The 22,911-nt window shown below is 48.5% G+C and overlaps 1 long non-coding RNA gene across 2 annotated transcripts in view; it reads left to right on the top strand.

The window, feature by feature from the left end:
* Positions 1-22,911, top strand: part of LOC141102597 (uncharacterized) — an 81,000-nt gene that overhangs the window by 27,122 nt on the left and 30,967 nt on the right. Inside the window, exon 2 of one of the 2 annotated variants that reach the window (XR_012235171.1) lies at positions 18,232-18,355. This is a non-coding gene — a long non-coding RNA (uncharacterized lncRNA). Of the gene's footprint in view, positions 1-18,231; positions 18,369-22,911 lie in introns of both variants that reach the window. The other variant, XR_012235170.1, reaches the window with a different exon arrangement.

The raw sequence follows: 22,911 nt of genomic DNA, 5'->3' as shown, positions 1-22,911 counted from the left end.
GGCCGATTTTCGTGCGGCAATCAAATTTAAGGAATCGGACATGTTGGAAATTTTTTTAGAAAACGAACGATTTTCTAATTAATGATGGGAGAATTGTGCGAGAAATGTAATAAGAAAAGAAAATTTATGGAGAGAAAAGAAGATTCCCGGCCATAAAAATTCTTTTCTGTAGTAACATGAGGCGAAATTCAAGGCTTGGTCGATCAAATTTCTAAAATCAATGGTGGCATCATCAGATCACAAAAAAAAGAACTTTCTGATTTTGAAAAGAAAATTTGTTCAAAATTCGACCATGTATGGCCTGCTTTAGTATGCGGTGCATCACTTACAGTGAAAGGGAACTCTGGACTCTGATGTAAAGGGTGACTCTTGTTATTAACTTCATATGATTAGAAATGTTATTTATTGGCAAAATATATGTATAGTTTATACTACAAAACAAAATTGCTGTGCGCTGCTAAAGTGTTCGGGTTTGACTTGAAGAAAAGGTGGCGACCCTATAGTCAACTGAATAGGTATTTATCGATAAGGGCAGGGCTTTTTTTCTCAAACAATAGGTGCTGGAACTTAACCACGGCCCCACAAAACCCCTCCCCCTACACACACCCTCCAAATCACATCAAATAGTGGGTGTGTTCAGTCAAATTTCACGAAAACAGTAGGAGGGTCTTAAAGGGGCATTAAATACCAGGATTGCATTACATACAGAGTGCAGAGCTGTCACTTGTAAACACAGAAACTAGACTTCTATGTTTACTAGTGATTGCGGTGAGCAGGCACCAAAGGGTCTGAGCCAGAGGTGGTGGAACTGAGTTCCACCAAGTTCCCCCTGAAAAAAAGCCCTGGATAAGGGTATTATTTCTGCCAGGGCTGAGAAGCATGGCATCACAGCCATGGCACTTTAGTGAAAATAGCATTTGATATTTTTGGAGGTGGGGGAGGGGCCTGTCAGATAGGCTGTATGGGGCCCCGTGACTTCTAACAGCAGCCCTGCCTGGGACAGGAGGCGGCGCTACAGAGGAAGCATCAGCTTATGCGGCTCCGGCTCCCTCTGCGGCTGCCTGCCTCCTGCACTGCCGGTCCACATTGCGATCATCGGGTTGGCTGACCCCGGGCATGCGCTTCCCTGGTTTTGAGGCCACATCAGAGGGCTCTGAGGGACACGGGTGGGGCACCCCTGCACTAAGCAGTCAGCATGCTGAAAGTACTGCTTAGACCCACATGAATGTCCAATCGTGTTTCCTAAAATCCTAACAAGGTGTATATAACCTGGAAAGGGTTTTGTATGTTAGAAGAAGGAGGTAATACTCACCCTAGATAGGAGGTCCTGGATGAGAGTCATTCTGTCCCGTATAAAAGGAGGGGTGAAGGTACGGTGTGCTCTCCGAAGTAGTCCTGCATTCTTAGTGTAATCACCGTAAGGATGCGTTCCCATGACCATCTCGTATATGATCACTCCCAGGGAGAAATAGTCTGCCATGGTGTCGTACGGTTTACCTGAAAGGGCCTGTAGAAACATAAGAGAGAGAAAGAAGGATGAGCGAGTTTGTAGGCAGAGGACAGGGATGACTAAAATTGTCCTAAAATTGACATTAAACTAAGGAGGAGCTTGTGAATATTGGAGGAGGGGCTTAAAGTTTACGCATAGTCACAACTTTCTTTTTTTTAACGTTTTGGACAGAGTACAAAAACAATTGAGTACTGTCCATTTATTTATTACGGGTTCTTATACAGCGCCATCAATTTTATGCAGCGATTTACATATATTGTACATTTACATCCAAAATACTTTTTCTTTAATTTATGCTAACAGCCAAATTTTCAGGATAAGCTTTTGGGATGTGGCCCCTTCTTCAAAGGTACAAGAGTACTATTTGGGGCAAAGAAGAGGGCGAAGAAGGAGCCACCCCCCCCGAAAGCTTGCCCTGAAAATGTGAAGGTTCTTGTTACAAGTGCGCTAATACGGCTACAATCACCTCAAGCAGGATCGAGTACAGAAGGGTTAATACCCCTGCCAGGTTATTTTTCTGTCTGTGTACCATTGGGGAAAGTTCACTTCCTGTTCCAGAAATGCAAGAGGAAGTCAAAGGAAATCTCCCATTCTACTCTTAGAGTCTTGAACCCACCATTGGAAGACTTTCCCTCTATTCCTGTTCTGGGGACAGCTCTAACATTTTGCATTTCCCTTCATTTTCTCGCTATCGATGGTCACCAGTACAAATAAAGAGTGTGACTTCCCATAATGAGGACTCAGACACCAAGAAACACCTAAGAGAGGGTCCAACCCTTGCCTAGAAGTACACTTAAATTATGTCTATTATAGGGGGCAGATAAAGGTGTACTGACCCCAACAGCTCATTGTTCACAAGCTCTCACCATGGTAAAGAGAAGAAGGAGTACAGCAAGTGTGCAGCTCCAGGAGCTTTTATCCCATTTATAAGTGTGAATTGGGCGGGACAGATCCATTCATCAACACCCGGCCTCAATGTCCTCCACAAAGAAGCTCCAACACCGCTCCAACTCAGAACTTCCCACCTTTTGTTGGATATAGAACCGGCCTGGAGACCCACTGAAAGCAATCGGGGGTCCCACTGGAGGAATTCTCCATTCAATGAATGAGGAACCCCCTTTAGCTCTTCTCTATATCCCATAATAAGCATTACAACTAAGTCTAATATCAGGAAATCACCAATTTTACCTCTGGGGCCATATATGGTATTGTACCCACACATCCTGTGATCTTATTGACTTTGGAGACTCCCATCTCAGACAAGCCAAAATCAGCTATTCGAACGTGACCGTCGGCATCCAGTAGAATGTTTCCCGGTTTGAGATCTCTGTGAAGAAAAAGAGTGAACAGTTACATTAAGCAGAATATGACATGAGCAGGGAGACTTCTGCAGCAGATGAAATGAGACTTTAAGGGAGGCAACACAACTGGGAACTCTGGTGGAAAGTCTTCCTGATTCATCATAAAATAGCAGAAGCCAATGGGTGATTGTTAGTCAGCTAATCCAATACTTACCTATGGATGACCTGACCGGCATGCAGGCACTGCAGTCCACAAATAATCTCCGCAATGAGACCTCTGAAAGGAGAAAGAAAAATATGAATTAGCATTCAAAATCATCACAGACCAAGAAAATCTAAAGCTAAGTGACTTCCCCCTATAGTACATAGAGGTGTGGATGGACTCAGTTGGAGGGGCCTGGCTGCGTCATTGCCTGTTCTCATTGGCCATCCACCCCCAGCTCCGTAATGGTCCTGTCATTGCACTTACCTTACAATGTTCTCGTCAAGTGCTTTGTACGTCACGAGCAGTTTATCAAGGTCCCCTCCACTCAGGTATTCCATGGCAAAGAACAGATGAGTCTGTGTGAAAATAAGAGATAAAGGTTACATTAGAGACAAATAAGATTTCACTTTATGGAGAAATATAGGAAGACACACACACTAACAGACAATGTGGGATGTTCCTTTAAGACTTTGGGAAAATCAAACAGAGAAAATACATAAGCAGCTATGGCTGGACTATCCTGATCACAATACTAGTTTTGTCTGGATGTTAGGGTGATCCAGTGACTTCAATACTTTGGTCACCATCATGGAAGTCCCACATAGATCAGAAGGGCTGACTTCTCCTGTCCTCCTAGCTGGCAACATTTTGAGGCTAGAGGCAGCCAGGCTACTAGCATTTTCCAAAGTAGGTCAGTAATGGCAGCTTCTCAGTAAATGGTTTCTGTAAAGAAATCCTCTACTATGTAAAGTTTACCTAACCAGCCTCCAGCCGTATAGGAGGCGCTCTAGAGTTCTGCTCTTACCTATACTGCTTCCCCGACTACAGCCGGAGGCCTCAGAAAACCTGGTGTGGGACACAAGGTGAAACTCCCTTCCTCTTCCTCCAATTCAGCACTCAATGCCTATAGGACTAATTGCCAGACCTGAAGACCATCATCGGGGGGAAGGGGGGAAGCTTACCCTTGTATACCTTTTGACTCCCAACAAGGTTGTGATTTGAATACCTATTTTAAGGGTCTGATCAGTAGTGGAGCGCAGTACAGAAAAGAGATGAAAAATGGAAGACGGAAAGACTTACCTTTGTCTGGAATGATCCAAATAGATGGGTGATATATGGATTGCTCTTGTAGTTTAAAAGTATTTGACGCTCTTTGGTGGCCGTGCTGGGATCGTGATCAAGTAGTTTTGGCTTTTTAATAATCTTCACGGCCAGCTTCTGTGGAATGGCAGCATGGGAGGCCAACACCACCTTCCCAAAGGCCCCCTCTCCAAGTATTCCATGGAAAGTGAATCTTTCCAATGAAAGTTCGCATGACTGTTCCACCATAACACTTCTGGATGGGACTAGTGGAGATGCCCCATGGCCGCTGTATGGAGGAGTTACCGGTGTATGCTGATTCTTGAAGGAGAGACCTACTTCAATTGACTGATCCTTGGTGCGTGGACACACCTGTGCTTGCCTGTTCTTGGTGATTGGGGTCACCTGTATTTCCTGGTCCATAATGGATTTAGGCACATTCACCTGCACTCTCCTGTTCAACATGGATCTTGTAATCTGCATTCCCTGCTCCTTGGTGGACAATGACATATGTGTCTCCTGCTTCTTGGTGGACAATGACATATGTGTCTCCTGCTCCTTGGTGGACAATGATATATGTGTCCCCTGCTCCTTGGTGGACAATGACATATGTGTCTCCTGCTTCTTGGTGGACAATGACATATGTGTCTCCTGCTCCTTGGTGGACAATGATATATGTGTCCCCTGCTCCTTGGTGGACAATGACATATTTGTCCCCTGCTACTTGGTGGACAGTGACATATGTGTCCCCTGCTCCTTGGTTGACAATGACATTTGTGTCCCCTGCTCCTTGGTGGACAATGACATATCTGTCCCCTGCTCCTTGGTGGACAATGACATATGTGTCTCCTGCTCCTTGGTGAATGGGGTCACCTGTATTTCCTGGTCCATAGTGGATGGGGTCACCTGTATTTCCTGGTCCATAGTGGATGGGGTCATCTGTATTTCCTGGTCCATAGTGGATGGAGTCCCATTCACCAGTATTCTCCTGTTCATTGTGGGTCTTGTAATCTGCATTCCCTGCTCCATGGTGGACGTTGACATATATCTTCCCTCCTTCTTCCCGGTGTCTATTATCACTTCTACTTCCTGGCCTTTGGTTGATGGAATCGTGATCACTTGTATTTGCTGGCTCCTGGAAGATGGAATCACTACCACTCGTGCATCCTCATCCTGGGTGGATGGTATCACTACCACTCGTGGTTTCTTGTTATGGGTGAATGGTGATTTTCCAGCCTCTGTGGTGATTGAAACCACTTGGGTTTCTTCACTGATGGATTCAACCAGTAGAATCAATCCCATTTCATTGGGGGTTGGGTCATTGTATCCATCTGGGGAGAGAAAAAACCCCCAATTATTTCTATTCCTGCTATTTACACTTTATTTATTGATGTCACACAGAATCTGTGGACGTTGAATGGGTTTCCTTTAACATATGTAAGTGAATGTCATCTGAGCTATGGAAATGATCTTATGTGACGCGTTTCTCTTTAGGGAATTCTATAAAAACATGGAGGATATGGGGGTTCTATATAAACATGGAGGATATGGGGGTTCTATATAAACATGGAGGATATGGGGGTTCTATATAAACATGGAGGATATGGGGGTTCTCAGCCCTGGGAGTCCATTCTCAGGGCACGGCTTTCTGTGGTAATACAAGTGTAAGTTGGAATCTCTAACAGCTATTCACCCCGAATACTCAGACTCCAACCTTCTGTACACCAAAAGGTAGAAATCCTAATGGGATCTCTCACTGCGCTGAGATCTTGGTGATAAAGACCGCCGATCTGCTACATTACATATGCAGGCTGTGCTTCCTGCTTGGTAGTGCTTGTGATTTAATCCAACAGGGCTGCTGTAAGTAATCATGGGGCCCCAGTCCATATGTACCGCTGTCTGTTCTACAAAGTCCGCCTCTAATGATCACCTTCCATCGATCAGTCCTGCTGGAGAACCAGCATTGATCAGTACATGAAGCCAATGGCTGCAGCGCTGATCTGTGTATTCCTGGGGGAGTCCCCACTGTTGGACTATAATAAGCAGAGGACATCCCTACAGTTCTATCACTTGTGTGGGGGTGGGGATCTGTCCGTTTTTTATCATCTAACAGTGTTGAATGAAATAAAACTGGGCATGTATACCCAGCTTATCTCTTCCTCCCTCTCAATGCAATCTCATCGTTCTGCTTATCCTAACTAATAAAGATTTCAATATTTTGTATTTGTTTTTATCTCAGCAGTTACATAGTTACATAGTAGGCGAGGCTGAAAAAAGACAAGTCCATCCAGTCCACCCTATGTGTGTGATTATATGTCAGTATTACATTGTATATCCCTGTATGTTGCGGTCGTTCAGGTGATTATCTAATAGTTTTTTGAAACTATCGATGCTCCCCGCTGAGACCACCGCCTGTGGAAGGGAATTCCACATCCTTAACGCTCTTATAGTAAAGAACCCTCTACGTAGTTTAAGGTTAAAACTCTTTTCTTCTCAACCACCTCCCTCCCGGCCACTGTACATATACGGCCGGGTGGGCGCTTCCTCCGTCTGAGTGGATGTTCAGGAACGTCCCTCAGAAGGAGGGGGATCGCGCATGCTCGTGCCCGCACAACGGCGCAATCCCAATTTGCTTGTGTCTCCCAGACACGGGGCATCTCTGATTGGCAGGAGGGCTCTGTGATTTGCCCTCCTGATCACACGAGGGCTGTGTCAAATCACAACCGTCATGTGATGTAAATAGAGAGCTGGTTGCTAGGCGGTCGGCTCTCCTCTCCTCACACGGAAATTGTCAGTGAGGAGAAGAGAGCGGATTGCTGAAGCCATCCGGTGATCAGTGAATATGATTTGTTTTTACAGCTTTTTACACACTGATCACCGGCCCAGTGTCCACACATAATGTAAAATCACAATGTCCCCAAAATAGTGTCCCCTAAACACTGTCCCCACACACATGTCCCCTGACATATCCCCAAATAGTAAAAACACCTGTTCTCTTCATATGTGACAGTAAAATCATATGTCCCAATGGTCATCTGCACACATCTGTATATGATCATCTGCACACATCTGTATATGATCATCTGTGTACATCTGTATATGATCATCTGTGTACATCTGTACATGATCATCTGTGTACATCTGTATATGATTATCTGCACACATCTGTATATGATCATCTGCACACATCTGTATATGATCATCTGCAGACATCTGTATATGATCATCTGCGTACATATGTCTGTGATCACACAAACCAATTATTATACACTTAACAGGATTTTTTTTTACCAAAGACATGTAGCAGAATACATTTTGTCTTAAATTTATGACAAAATTTGATTTTATTAGATTTGTTTTAAAACAGAAAGTAGAAAATATTGGTTTTTTTTTTAAATATCCGCTCTGTTTTTCTCGCTTATATCGCAAAAAAAAACAAAAAACGAATTTGTGAATAAATACCACCAAAAGAAAGCTCTATTTGTGTGAACAAAATGATAAAAATTTCATTTTGGGTAGGGTGTTGCATGACCACGCAATTCTTATTGAAAGTGCGAGAGCGCTGAAAGCTGAAAATTGGCCTGGGGAAGGAGAAGGGCGAAAGTGCCTGGTATTGAAGGGGTTAATGAGTGGCCACGTGTCTTGTTAAACTTCCTTCCGCGAAAACGTTTTCTCCGTATTGTGGGGTCACCAGTCCTGGTATTTATATATTGTGGGGTCACCAGTCCGGTATTTATATATTGTGGGGTCACCAGTCCGGTATTTGTATATTGTGGGGTCACCAGTCCAGTATTTATATATTGTGGGGTCACCAGTCCGGTATTTATATATTGTGGGGTCACCAGTCCGGTATTTGTATATTGTGGGGTCACCAGTCCGGTATTTGTATATTGTGGGGTCACCAGTCCGGTATTTGTATATTGTGGGGTCACCAGTCCAGTATTTATATATTGTGGGGTCACCAGTCCGGTATTTATATATTGTGGGGTCACCAGTCCGGTATTTGTATATTGTGGGGTCACCAGTCCGGTATTTGTATATTGTGGGGTCACCAGTCCGGTATTTATAAATTGAAATCGTATCCCCTCTCAAGCGTCTCTTCTCCTTGTTGTACAACAATAATACTTAATAATAGTTTACTTTTTCCCCTTTATACGCCGATATAGGCCGCCCCCGAGGGGAAGGAGGGGATGAGCGCTGCCAAAATAAGCCAGATCTCCTAGCATGGATGTCCCGGCATTGGACCGGCGTTATGTCCATCATAGGATCCGGGCCAAGGGGTGGGACTGAGCGTGACACCGAGCCGAGGACACAGGAGATCCAGCTCTATTTCGGCAGCACTCGTCCCCACCTATCCCTGACAGCATATAGAACGGCAAGGCTGCAGATGGACACTGAGCAATGCTGCAGGTGGGCACTGATTAGACTGCAGGGGGGCACTGATTAGACTGCAGGTGGGCACTGATTAGACTGCAGGTAGATAGGTAGACTAGTAGATCAGTGGACTAGTGGATCGGTGGACCAGTAGAACAGTGGACTGGTAGATCAATGGATGAGTAGATCAGTGGACCAGTAGATCAGTGGATGAGTATATCAGTAGACCAGTAGATCAGTGGACCAGTGGATGAGTAGATCAGTGGACCAGCAGATCAGTGGATGAGTAGATCAGTGGATGAGTAGATCAGTGGACCAGCAGATCAGTGGACCAGTGGATGAGTAGATCAGTGGATGAGTAGATCAGTGGATGAATAGATCAGTGGATGAGTAGATCAGTGGACCAGCAGATCAGTGGACCAGTGGATGAGTAGATCAGTGGACCAGCAGATCAGTGGACCAGTGGATGAGTAGATCAGTGGACCAGAAGATTCAAATTCAGATCAGTCAAAAAATGATCGACTGATCTGAATTATTTTTGAAGAATAGCTGGTTGTTAAGGAGTGGGTTGGTAAGCCGGCCACCACATCCTTAATAACTTATGACTCATCAGCGGTCAGCGCCCCCCCCCCCCCCCACCCCCCCATTCAAACCAGGTCCTTCAGGGTTCCCCCAAAATCCATACCAGACCCTTATCTGAGCATGCAGCCCTGCAGGCCAGAAAATGGGGGGGGGGGGGGGGGTGACGAGCGAGTGTCCCCCCCTTCTGAACCATGCCAGGGCACATTTCCTCAACACGGGAGGGGTGCTTTGGGGCAGGGGGGCTCCCTTTCCTCCGTCAAAGCACCTTTTCCCCATATTGATGGGGACAAGGGCCTCTTCCCCACAACCCTGGCTTGGTGGTTGTGGGGGTGCGGGGGTTGACTTAACAAGGGAGCCCCCAGATTCTGGACTCCCTATGTGAATAAATATGGGGCATATTGTACCCCTACTCTTTCAACAAAAAAAGGAAAAGTTAATAAATACACAACAGTGTTTGACAAGTCCTTTGTTAAAAAAACAAAAAAAACATAAGTGCTGACCCAGTAAAATCTTTATTTTTTTAAAAATGCAGGGACCAGGGACACAGCCGAATGACAGGTAAACATGTATGCTGCAACCGGGTGACCTGCCCCCATGTCTACCTCTCATTGGGCGAGTGTCATTATGGGGTGGGATCGCCCAGTGACATCACCGGGTAACCCCACCCCCATGTTTATCTGTCATTCGGGAATGACACTCGCCCAATGAGAGGTAGAGATACGGGTAGGGTCACCCAGTTACACCACCGGGTAACCCCCACCCCTACGTTTACCTGTCATTTGTCTGTGTGGACGGGAACAGTCGTGTTTGGCAAGCAGCATTTTTTTTTTTTTTTCCATTTGGGTCAGTGATTTTACATATTATCTAATAAAGGACTTGTCAAACACTGTTGTGTTTTTATTAACCCTTTGAGCACTTTTTGGTGAATGAGTAGGGGTACTATGAACCCCATACTCATTCACATGGGTGGGGCCGGGATCTGGGGGGGCCCCCTTGTTAAAGGGGGCTTCTAGATCCCAAGAAGCCCCCTGCCTGCAGACCCCTACAACCACCAGGCCAGGGTTGTGGGGGAAGAGGCCCTTGTCCCCACCAATACAGGTGAACAGGGTGCTTTCAAGGGGGGGGGGGGGGCGGTGCACCCCTGCCCAAAGCACCCCACCCAATGTTGAGGGCATGTGGCCTGGTATGGTCCAGGAGGGGGCGCTCACTCATCCCCCCCCCCTTCCTGGCCTGCGGGGCTGCATGCTTGGATACACGTCTGGTATGGATAGCAAATGATGGATGGGTGAGGAAAAAAACAGCTCACCCACATTGTTTTTTTTCCAAAATTTTTCTTTGTTCTTTCTTTTTTTTTCATTCTTTTGTTTGCATTTCAGCTGATAAGTCATCGGTTGGGACGCGGCAGCCGGCTTCCCGGTCCGCTCCTTAAAGTGGTGTTCTGGCCGAAATGATACTTTTTAAATAAAAATACCCCTATAATACACAAGCTTAATGTATTCTAGTAAAGTTGGTCTGTAAACTAAGGTCTGTTTTGTTAGTTTATAGCAGTAGTTTGTTATTTTATAAACTTACAGCAGGCCGTGGCCATCTTAAGCGTGGGCATCTGAAGCCAGACTGTATTTCTTCCTGGATCTCATCCTTGCAGATCTCGCACATGCTCAGTGCAGCACAAGCAGTGTAATAGGTTTCAGGTCAGGTTTCCATAGCAACGGCAGTTTCAGAGGAAGTTGCCGCCCCTTCCCAGAAGGCATTGCAAACAGGAAATGATGCGATTGGCCGCGGCCAGGGAGGAGGAAGTGAAAAATGAATACAGCAGGTATACAGTAGGTGCTGAGAAAATTTTTTTTTAAATATCCAATTTGTTTACAGTGCACAGTTTAGTGAGGGATGCTGAAGAGTTGTAAAAGTGGGTGGAACTCCACTTTAACAACCAGCTATTCTTTACACAGAATTAAGATCGGTTGATTATTTTTCGACCGATCTGAATTCTAATTGTTCGGCAAATTTGGAATTCGTTAGAAAAATGAATAAAGAAAACAAAACTTATCGAATTCCGAAACTAATCAACGAAACAAATTTAATAACATAACAAATCTATTCAAAAGAAAACAAAACACATTTTTACACATGTCTAGTGAGGTGCAAAAACACAAACAAAAACAACATAAAACAGGGCAAAAGTGCTTCAGGTGCCAAAGTGTAATACAATGAAATCAGTGGGCCTGTGTGCAAGATCATAACATGGGCCCCATGAAAAAAAACGTGGTGTGCTTAGTGAAGAGTTGGTGTGGTTTTCATTGTGCAATGGGTGTTGCTAGGATTGTAAAAAACCTGTGGCACCTTTGGGAATGCCAAGCAAAAAGAGTAATGTGGTGCCCGTAGCATGCAGCAGTGAACAGTGGGTGTGGCCAAATTGTGTTAATGATGGGAGGGGCTTCAGGGGTGTGGTTAAATCAAACAAGGTCAATCTATCCCCATGTACAATCCACCCCAGATCAATCTGTCCCTAGTAAAATCTTTTCCTTCCCCAGGTCATTCTAACCCTTCTAGTATAACCCCCCTAGGTCAGTCAGTCCCCCAGTATAATCCCGCCCCACTGTAGGACAATCTGTCCCCCCAGTACAACCCCCCCAGCTCAATCTGTCCCCCAGTAAAATCACCCTAGGTCAGTCTGTCCCCCAGTATATTCCCAGGTCAATCTGTCCCCCCCAGTACAACCCCCCCCCCCCAGTATAATCCTTCCCCCTCCTCCCCAGGTCAATCTGTCCCCCAGTTTAATCCCCCTAGGTCAGTCTGTCCCCCAGTATAATCCTTCCCCCTCCCCTCCAGGTCAGTCTGTCCCCCAGAATATTCCCCCCCCCAGGTCAATCTGCCCCCCCCCCAGTACAATCCCCCTCTAGTCAGTGTGTCCCCCCCAGGTAAGTCTGTCCCCCAGTATAATCCTTCCTCCTCCCCCCAGGTCAATCTGTCCCCCAGTTTAATTACCCTAGCTAAGTCTGTCCCCCAGTATAATCCTTCCCCCTCCCCTCCAGGTCAGTCTGTCCCCCAGTATAATCCCCCCCGCAAGTCAATCTGTCCCCCCCAGTACAATCCCCCTCTGGTCAGTGTGTCCCCTCCAGTACAATCCCCCCCAGGTCAGTCTGTCCCATAGTATAATCCTTCCTCCTCCCCCCAGGTCAATCTGTCCCCCAGTATAATTCCCCTAGGTCAGTCTGTCCCCCCAATATAAACCTGTCTCCCAGGTCAATCTGTCTCCCAGCATAATCCCCTTCAGGCCAGTCTGTCCCCCCCAGGTCAGTCTGTCCCCTAGTATAATCCCCCCAAAGGACAAGCTGTCCCCCCCTTCAGCAAGGTATAAGAAGTCCTCTGGTCCTAGCCCGGCCCAGGAGACAAGTGAGAAAAAGGCACATGAAGCTCTTCCCTTTCTGTGGTCAACCTGTTGAGAAAAGTGTCTCCACGTGTCCAAAAGTCCCAGCTAGGCATGGCGCCCCATCTATTACCAGAACTCACTAATCAATGGATCGGGTGCCCTTCTGGCAGGGAGTTCCCAGGCAGCGCCACTTTTCTTTCAGGATATGGATTATGGGTTGTGCCCTCCTCGTGGTACATTCATCTAAGCTAGATGTATGCAGATCCATGTAGAGTCTTCTCAGTTCTGTAGGTAACACGTCAGAGTAAGGGATCGTGTCTCTTAGTTGGCTGACGTATTTAACAAGCGCATCGGTGTCCTTAATATGGGACAACATCTTTACGCAATAAAGGAGCGCTGGCTTTAGAAGATCTTTCCTCTGAAGGAGGGTGTAAAGGCATTCTAGGTGCTCTTCCTTTGTCTTAGCTGCCCTATATTGTCTTCTCCAGCATAGCAGTGACACGCGGGGCCATCTAAAGAGATGAGGAAGGCAGTGAGGTAGCGTGGTCCCCGCAAATGACGACACCTCGGGGTCACGGCTGTGGACCATCAATAGAAGTTGTGTCAGATAATCCCACAGCTCCTCCTGGGCAATCTGACCTGTCTTCAGTACTTCTAGGAGGACTTTGACCTTCACCTTTAACTCCTCAGGTTGTATGGTGATGATCCTCTGTGATGGAAATACTGGGCATTCCCAACACTTTTTGGGCGCTGTGCTGATTATCTCCGGTGAGCGCGACCCCCGCGGTGGAGAGATTGGGCGTTCCCAACCCTGCATGGGTGTTCGCCAAATGATCGCTGGTGAGCACAGCGCCAATGATGTAGAGATTGGGGCGTTCCAAACTCTTCTCACTCTTCTTGGGCGTTGTGATGATCTCTGGTGAGCACGGTGGAGCGTTCCGGCGTTGCCGTCTCTTCGAGGGCGCGTGGCATGAAGATAACACCAGCAATGCAATAAGTAGGCATCCCAGGTACCGCACGAATGCAGCGTGCAGCTCCTGCAGTAAGGAAGCACAAAAAACTGTAAACAATCTGAGTTTTTTTTTTTTTTTTACCAAAATGCAGAGAAATGCAAATCACCAAAAATAATTCCTAAAAACGGGATCCCAACCCTGAATATCGGAACTGCAGAGGGGGCGGGGCTTACTGAGCCTGACTCTGCCGCAGGGAGATATGGGTTACCATGGCGACAAGTGCAGACCGGCCGGGTGGGAGGGACTTCCGCCTCCGAGGAGAAGGTGAGCGGAGCGCATGGAGCGCGCTGATTGGTCAGGGATGTCCGGAGTCCTCCATACACGGGGGAGGGGAAGGTGACTAGCGCCCCCTCCCCCCCCCCTCCTCTGAGGCAATTACATCCACGTGAGGGCAACTGTACTGTCTCCCCCTAGAGGAAGGACGGTGAGATCCCCCCAATATCTGCTACACTCCCCTCCCCCCCGTACATCACCAACACCCCCCTCTACACCCTTCCCCATCACCCCCCCCACACCTCTCCCCATCACCAACACTCCCCACCCTACACATCACCCCCCTCCCCCATCACCCTCCCCACACCTCTCCCCATCACCAACACTCCCCACCCTACACATCACCCCCTCCCCCATCACCCCCCCCCCCACACCTCTCCCCATCACCAACACTCCCCACCCTACACATCACCCCCTCCCCCATCACCCCCCCCACACCTCTCCCCATCACCAACACTCCCCACCCTACACATCACCCCCTCCCCCATCACCCCCCCCCACACCTCTCCCCATCACCAACACTCCCCACCCTACACATCACCCCCACCAGAATAACCCCCCTCCCCCCATATAACCCCCCATCACCCCTCCCCCTCCACATCACCAACACCCCCCACCCTACACATCACCCCCACCTCCATAACCCCCCTCCCCCCATCACCCCCCCCATACATCACCAACACCCCCCCATCACCAACCCCCCCTACACATCACCCCCACCTCCATAAACCCCCCTCCCCCATCACCCCCCCATACATCACCAACACCCCCCTCTACACCTCTCCCCATCACCAACACTCCCCACCCTACACATCACCCCCCATACATCACCAACACCCCCCTAGCACCCCTCCCCCATCACCCCCCCATCACCCCCCCCCCCCACACCTCTCCCCATCACCAACACTCCCCACCCTACACATCACCCCCCATACATCACCAACACCCCCCTCTACACCCCTCCCCCATCACCCCCCCACACCTCTCCCCATCACCAACACTCCCCCCCACATCACCCCCTCCCCCATCACCCCCCCCGCACCTCTCCCCATCACCAACACTCCCCCCCACATCACCCCCTCCCCCATCACCCCCCCACACCTCTCCCCATCACCAACACTCCCCACCCTACACATCACCCCCCATACATCACCAACACCCCCCCTCTACACCCCTCCCCCATCACCCCCCCCCCCCCCCCCACACCTCTCCCCATCACCAACACTCCCCACCCTACACATCACCCCCACCAGAATAACCCCCCTCCCCCATCACCCCCCCATACATCACCAACCCCCCCTACACATCACCCCCACCTCCATAACCCCCCTCCCCCTATCACCCCCCCATACATCACCAACACTCCCCCCCTCCCCAGTACACATCACCCCCACCTCCATAACCCCCCTCCCCCAACCACCCCCCATACATCACCACCCCCCCCCACACCTCTCCCCATCACCAACACTCCCCACCCTACACATCACCCCCACCAGAATAACCCCCCTCCCCCCATATAAGCCCCCATCACCTCTCCCTCCACATCACCAACCCCCCCTACACATCACCCCCCTCCATCACCAACCCCCCCCCCCCCTACACATCACCCCCCTCCATCACCAACACCCCCACCCTACACATCACCCCCACCAGAATAACCCCCCTCCCCCTCATTTAACCCCCCATCACCCCTCCACATCACCAACACCCCCCCTACACATCACCCCCCTCCATCACCAACCCCCCCCCCCCCCTACACATCACCCCCCTCCATCACCAACACCCCCACCATACACATCACCCCCACCTCCATAACCCCCCTCCCCCATCACCCCCCATACATCACCAACACTCCCCCCCTCCCCAGTACACATCACCTCCACCTCCATAACCCCCCTCCCCCAATCACCCCCCACACCTCTCCCCCATCACCCCCCCCCCACACACCTCTCCCCATCACCAACACTCCCCACCCTACACATCACCCCCACCAGAATAACCCCCCTCCCCCCATATAACCCCCCCTACACATCACCCCCCTCCATCACCAACACCCCCCACCCTACACATCACCCCCACCAGAATAACCCCCCTCCCCCCATATAACCCCCCCTACACATCACCCCCCTCCATCACCAACACCCCCCACCCTACACATCACCCCCACCTCCACAACCCCCCTCCCCCCATCACCCCCCCCATACATCACCAACACCCCCCTCTTCACCCCCCCATACATCACCAACACCCCCCTCTACACCCCCCCATCACCAACTTCCCCCCTACACATCACCCCCACCTCCATAACCCCCCTCCCCCCATATAACCCCCCCCAACACCCCCCCTCCACATCACCAACACCCCCCCCTACACATCACCCCCCCCACATCACCAACACCCCCCTTTACACTCTTCCCCCATCACCAACACCCCCTCCCCCCCAACATCGCCTTCTCATAATGGGCACAGCGGGTGTACAGACCCCGGAACTCAGCACAGGGATGGTGGGAACCCCTCATAATGGGCACAGCGGGTGTACAGACCCGGGAACTCAGCACAGGGATGGTGGGAACCTCTCATAATGGGCACAGCAGGTGTACAGACCCGGGAACTCAGCACAGGGATGGTGGGAACCTCTCATAATGGGCACAGCGGGTGTACAGACCCGGGAACTCAGCACAGGGATGGTGGGAACCCCTCATAATGGGCACAGCGGGTGTACAGACCCGGGAACTCAGCACAGGGATGGTGAGAACCCCTCATAATGGGCACAGCGGGTGTACAGACACGGGAACTCAGCACAGGGATGGTGAGAACCCCTCATAATGGGCACAGCGTGTGTACAGACCCGGGAACTCAGCACAGGGATGGTGGGAACCCCTCATAATGGGCACAGTGTGTGTAGAGACCCGGGAACTCAGCACAGGGATGGTGGGAACACCTCATAATGGGCACAGCGTGTGTAGAGACCCGGGAACTCAGCACAGGGATGGTGGGAACCCCTCATAATGGGCACAGCGGGTGTACAGACCCCAGGAACTCAGCACAGGGATGGTGGGAACCCCTCATAATGGGCACAGCGGGTGTACAGACCCCAGGAACTCAGCACAGGGATGGTGGGAACCCCTCATAATGGGCACAGCGGGTGTACAGACACGGGAACTTAGTACAGGGATGGTGGGAACCCCTCATAATGGGCACAGCAGGTGTACAGACCTGGGAACTCAGCACAGGGATGGTGGGAACCCCTCATAATGGGCACAGCGGGTGTACAGACCCGGGAACTCAGCACAGGGATGGTGGGAACCCCTCATAATGGGCACAGCAGGTGTACAGACCTGGGAACTCAGCACAGGGATGGTGGGAACCCCTCATAATGGGCACAGCGGGTGTACAGACCCGGGAACTCAGCACAGGGATGGTGGGAACCCCTCATAATGGGCACAGCGGGTGTACAGACCCGGGAACTCAGCACAGGGATGGTGGGAACCCCTCATAATGGGCACAGCGGGTGTACAGACCCGGGAACTCAGCACAGGGATGGTGGGAACCTCTCATAATGGGCACAGCGGGTGTACAGACCCGGGAACTCAGCACAGGGATGGAGAGAACCCCTAATAATGGGCACAGCGGGTGTACAGACCCGGGAACTCAGCACAGGGATGGTGGGAACCCCTCATAATGGGCACAGCGGGTGTACAGACCCGGGAACTCAGCACAGGGATGGTGGGAACCCCTCATAATGGGCACAGCGGGTGTACAGACCCGGGAACTCAGCACAGGGATGGTGAGAACCCCTCATAATGGGCACAGCAGGTGTACAGACCCGGGAACTCAGCACAGGGATGGTGGGAACCCCTCTCTTAGTATGTCGGAGGCATGTTGTAGCGATCGTATTCTTAGTCTCTAGAATGTCAGTGAAGTTCTCATGGAGGACAGAAGCTCTGCTGAAGCTGATCCTAAGAAAAGCAAAGTGTCCTCCACCTAGAGGGGCCTGGAGTGTGAGATCCACATATACAAACATGATGACCAATTCTAAGAGCCCAGAATCTTTTATTTGTTGTAATCACTCGTAATGAAGAAGCAACGTATGTCGGGGTGACAGCACCCCCCCTTCATCAGGGCTTCTGGGGGGTTAGATGAGTCTGAAGACAGAACTCTGTTGGGGATAATGGAGGAAATCACATCCAGACTTGATTGGCTGACCTCTCAGAGGACTCCTCGGCCATGTGACCTTCTCTCCATCGGATGTCTTCTAACGCACTGACATGTTATAGGCCAGTGATGGCAAACCTTGGCACTCCAGATGTTTTGGAACTACATTTCCCATGATGCTCCGGCACTCTGCAGTGTAGTTAAGCATCATGGGAAATGTAGTTCCAAAACATCTGGAGTGTCAAGTTTCGCCATCACTGTTATAGGATTTCCCCCATGTCCCCAGCCTCAGCTATATTCCTCATGCTGACTAATATGTGTCTGTAGAACGCTTCTGGGTATTTATTCATTTATTCTCTCTCACTAAGATCACAGGACTCTCCCCCTGACAATGCCGTCACCTGATCTCCTCTCCAGAAGGACAGCACCATCTCTGTTCAGGCATCATCCATGGTCACCTTCAACTACCTGGACCGTGACGACAGCTCAGAGGTGACAGAGTCATGTATGTCCCGGTATATGAGATGAAAATCTAACGCCAATAAACGGTGCTGTTGCAATTTATTGTTTATTAGGACTGGAATGCATTTTTTGAGGGGAAAATGAAGAAATGAAGAAAAATCACAATTTTGTCACCAGTGCAGTACAGCGTCATCATATAAGGGGTGATCGGGGACACACCAACTGGTGACACTATGTTAAAAAAAAAATATATATATATATACACATATATTTATATAAATTATATATTTTTAATAGTTTTTTCTTTTTTGTTACATTTTTTTTCTTTTCTTTTTTTTTTTTTTTTAAAACACTGATCACAATTTTGTCACTAGTGCAGTACGGCGTCATCATATAACCAGTGTGGCGGTGATCGGGGACACCGACTAGTGACAGTATGTTAAAAAATAATAGTAATAATAATTATATATATATATATATATATATATATATATATATATAGATCTCTATCTATATCTACAGTATATCTATCTATATATTTTTTTTTTTTTATAACTTTTTTTTAATATAATGTTACCATAGTAACATTGTACTACTCTGAGGAAGTGATCATGATTTTTTTTTTTTTTTTTTTTACACACGATTGCTTAAAACAGTGAATTTCACTGGTATCAGCAACCATTTTTATTGATTGAAACTGATTAATTCAGTGTGTATTGTTGTGATTGGCCCTGTCTGTACCATGTGATCGCTGTGATCACAGGTAGCAACACAATTGTACACAAATGGATGGCATGAAAGGAAGCCATCCATTGTTTACGATTGTCATGTGATCTGCTGGGATTTGTCACAGCGATCACATGGTACCGGCAGCGGGCCAGTACAGTAACAAATCACAGGCTGCGTCTGATGGAGTGTGACTTGTCACTGCGATTTTAGTGTCCAAAGTCACACAACAAGTCTTACGAGTGTGAATGGAGCCTAAAGTCGCAGGACAAGTCGCACTCCATGTTTTTCAGTCACAACCGTGCGACTTAACCACTTTGAGACCCGGACTTTTTCTGACATTTTGTTGTTTACAAGTAAAAATCAGTATTGTTTGCTAGAAAATTAGAACCCCCAAACAGTATATATATATTTGTTTATTACGGAGACCCTAGGGAATAAAAGGTCGATTGTTGTAATATTTTATGTCAATATTTTAGGTCTTTCAAACGCAATTTTTGGGGGAAAAATACACATTAATGAATAATAAAAAAGAAAAAAACTGTAAAGTTAGCCTAATTTTTTTGTATAATATAAAAGATGATGTTATGCCGAGTAAATCGATACCCAACATGTCGCGCTTTAACCACTTATGGACCGCCCCACATACTGCGGTAGGGCGGCGCTCCTGCGTGAAATCAGGTACTTGTACGTGATTTCGTGCACGAGGTCTGGGTGATTGGACACAGTGGGAGCCAATCAGCAGGTCCGCTGAACGCGATGGCCGCCGGGGCCCGCCGATCATTTTGAGGAGAGGCAGAGCGGCAGTCTGCCTATGTTAACAAGGCCGATCGACGTTCTGTCCGAGGGGAAGATGGAGAACTTGTGTTTGTGCTAAGCAGGAAAACTGATCTCTGTTCACCCCCTCCCCCCCCCCAGACAAAAGCATCTCCCCCACAGTTTGAAAACACTCCCAGGGAACACATTTAACTCTTTGATCGCCCCTGATGTTAACCACTTCCCTGCCAGTGTCATTAGTACAGTGACAGTGCATTTTATTTTAGCACTGATCACTGTATTGGTGTCACTGGTCCCCAAAAAGTGTCAGTTAGTGTCAGATTTGTCCGCCGCAATGTCGCAGTCCCGCTGAAAATCGCTCATCGCCACCATTACTAGTAAAAAATAAAAAAATAAATATAAATTCCATAAATCTATCCCATAGTTTGTAGACGCGATAACCTTTGTGCAAACCAATCATTATACACTTATTAGGATTTTTTTTACTAAAAATATGTAGCAGAATATATATTGTCTTAAACTGATGAAGAAATTAGATTTTTAAAAAAATTTTTATTGGGAATGTTTTATAGCAAAAAATAAAAAATATTATTTTTTTCAAAATTGTCGCTCTTTTTTTTGTTTATAGTGCAAAAAATAAAAAACGCAGAGATGATCAAATACCACCAAAAGAAAGCTCTATCTGTGGTATTTAAAGGACGTCAATTTTATTTGGGTACAGCGTTGCACGACTGCGCAATTGTCAGTTAAAGTAACGCAGTGCCGTTTCAAAAAATGGCCTGGTCATGAAGGGGGGGGGGGGGGAATCTTCCGTGGCTGAAGTGGTTAAAAAGGTCTCTGCAGTACTTTGGTCTGACATGAGTGAGGGATCCGCCAGGCCTTTTGTCTACAAGGACAGGGGTCTACCAGGCCTTTTCTCTATGAAGACAGGGGTCCGCCAGGCCTTTACTCAATGACAACAGGGGTCCGCCAGGCCTTTACTCAATGACAACAGGGGTCCGCCAGGCCTTTACTCAATGACAACAGGGGTCCGCCAGGCCTTTTGTCTACAAAGACAGTTGCATGGGGTATCGATGTGTAGCTTGCCGGGGGTTGGTGAGGGGATCGTTGGCCAAAAAATGCCCGACAGCCCTGGCTCCTATATCATGGGGTATCGATGTGTAGAGTGATGACACATCGAGTGAAAGCCACCAGTAGTTCTTATGCCATGTGTAGGGTTTGAGCATCTCAAGTAGATGGGGTCCATCACGTATATAGGAAGGGAGGTTCTGTGCTAGGGGTTGGAGAAATTGATCAATATATATGGAGAAGCCACTGGTGACACTCTCCATGGCAGCCACTATGGGACGGCCTGGGGGACGGGTGAGATCTTTATGAATTTTTGGTAAATGGTAGAAATACGGAACTTTATGGAAGTTTTTCTTTAAGAACGAGGCTTCAGATTTGGAAATGATTTCGTCAGTAAGGGCTTTGTTAATAAGTGTAGTTGCTTCTTGCGAAAACTGGAATGTGGGATCACTGGGGAGCCTAGCATAGGTGTTAGTATCAGAAAGTAGTCTGCGTGATTCGAGGATGTAGTCTTCTTTGTCCTGGATGACTATACTGCCCCCTTTGTCCGCAGGTTTGATGACAATAGATTCACCCTCTCTTTACTCAATGACAACAGGGGTCTGCCAGGCCTTTTGTCTATGAGGACAGGGGTCCGCCAGGCCTTTTGACTATGAGGACAGGGGTCCGCCAGGCCTTTTGACTATGAGGACAGGGGTCTGCCAGGCCTTTTGTCTATGAGGACAGGGGTCTGCCAGGCCTTTTGTCTATGCGGACAGGGGTCTGCCAGGCCTTTTGTCTATGAGGACAGGGGTCTGCCAGGCCTTTTGTCTATGAGGACAGGGGTCTGCCAGGCCTTTTGTCTATGAGGACAGGGGTCCGCCAGGCCTTTTGCTTATGAGGACAGGAGTCCAGCAGGCCTTTTGTCTACGATGAGTGGGGTCCACTAGGCCTTTTGTCTACGAGGAGTGGGGTCCACCAGGCCTTTTGTCTACGAGGAGTGTGGTCCACCAGGCCTTTTGTCTACGAGGACAGTGGTCCATCAGGCCTTTTGTTAACAAGGACAGGGGTCCGCCAAGCCTTTTGTCTACGAGGACAGGGGTCTGCCAGGTTTTTTGTTAACGAGGACAGGGGTCCACCAGGCGTTTTGTCTATGAGGATAGGGGTCGACCAGGCGTTTTGTCTATGAGGACAGGGGTCGACCAGGCGTTTTGTCTATGAGGACAGGGGTCGACCAGGCGTTTTGTCTATGAGGACAGGGGTCGACCAGGCGTTTTGTCTATGAGGACAGGGGTCGACCAGGCGTTTTGTCTATGAGGACAGGGGTCCACCAGGCGTTTTGTCTATGAGGACAGGGGTCCACCAGGCGTTTTGTCCATGAGGACAGGGGTCCATCTGGCCTTTTATCTACGAGGAGTGGGGTCCGCCAGGCGGTTTGTCTACGAGGACGGGTCCACCAGCTTATGGGGTTATGACTAAGGCTTTTTAGGCTGAAATGCGTCAACTGACTCAATCTGCGTTTGTTCACTGTGGCTATTCAATAAAATAATAATTTTCTTGTGTTTCTACATGCACTTTTTCGGTTCACTTAATGGTAATGCAGTAACACACATCACCTCAGCGATAGTGTTATGGGGCCCCCTAAGGCTTCCGTCTTCTCTACCAGTCACATGTGTTGGTTATTCTAATTGAACCATCTCCACGGATGTTCTGACATGATGGTGTAGATGCGTCTCGTTTAGTAAATCATGCCAGTAGTAAGTGAGGACATTCCTCCTTCTATGGAGTATACAGTGAGGGGGGGTATTGGATCCCCTGCTGATTCTTTGCCCACTGACAAAGAAATGATCAGTCTATAATTTGAATGGTCAGTATAATTTCAATGATCACGGTGTAGTGTGTTATCAATTGTTTTCTTGGTGACTATGGTCCCAGCTGAGATCATTAACAAGATTCTCCCGTGTAGTTCTGGGCTGATTCCTCACCATTCTCATGATCATTGAACCTCCATGAGGTGAGAGCTTGTATGGAGCCCC

Source organism: Aquarana catesbeiana, linkage group LG07 (assembly GCF_042186555.1).
Source record: "Aquarana catesbeiana isolate 2022-GZ linkage group LG07, ASM4218655v1, whole genome shotgun sequence".
Lineage (NCBI taxonomy): Eukaryota > Metazoa > Chordata > Amphibia > Anura > Ranidae > Aquarana > Aquarana catesbeiana.
The sequence above is the reverse complement of the archived record's forward strand: the minus strand, read 5'-3'. Positions and strand labels throughout refer to the sequence as shown.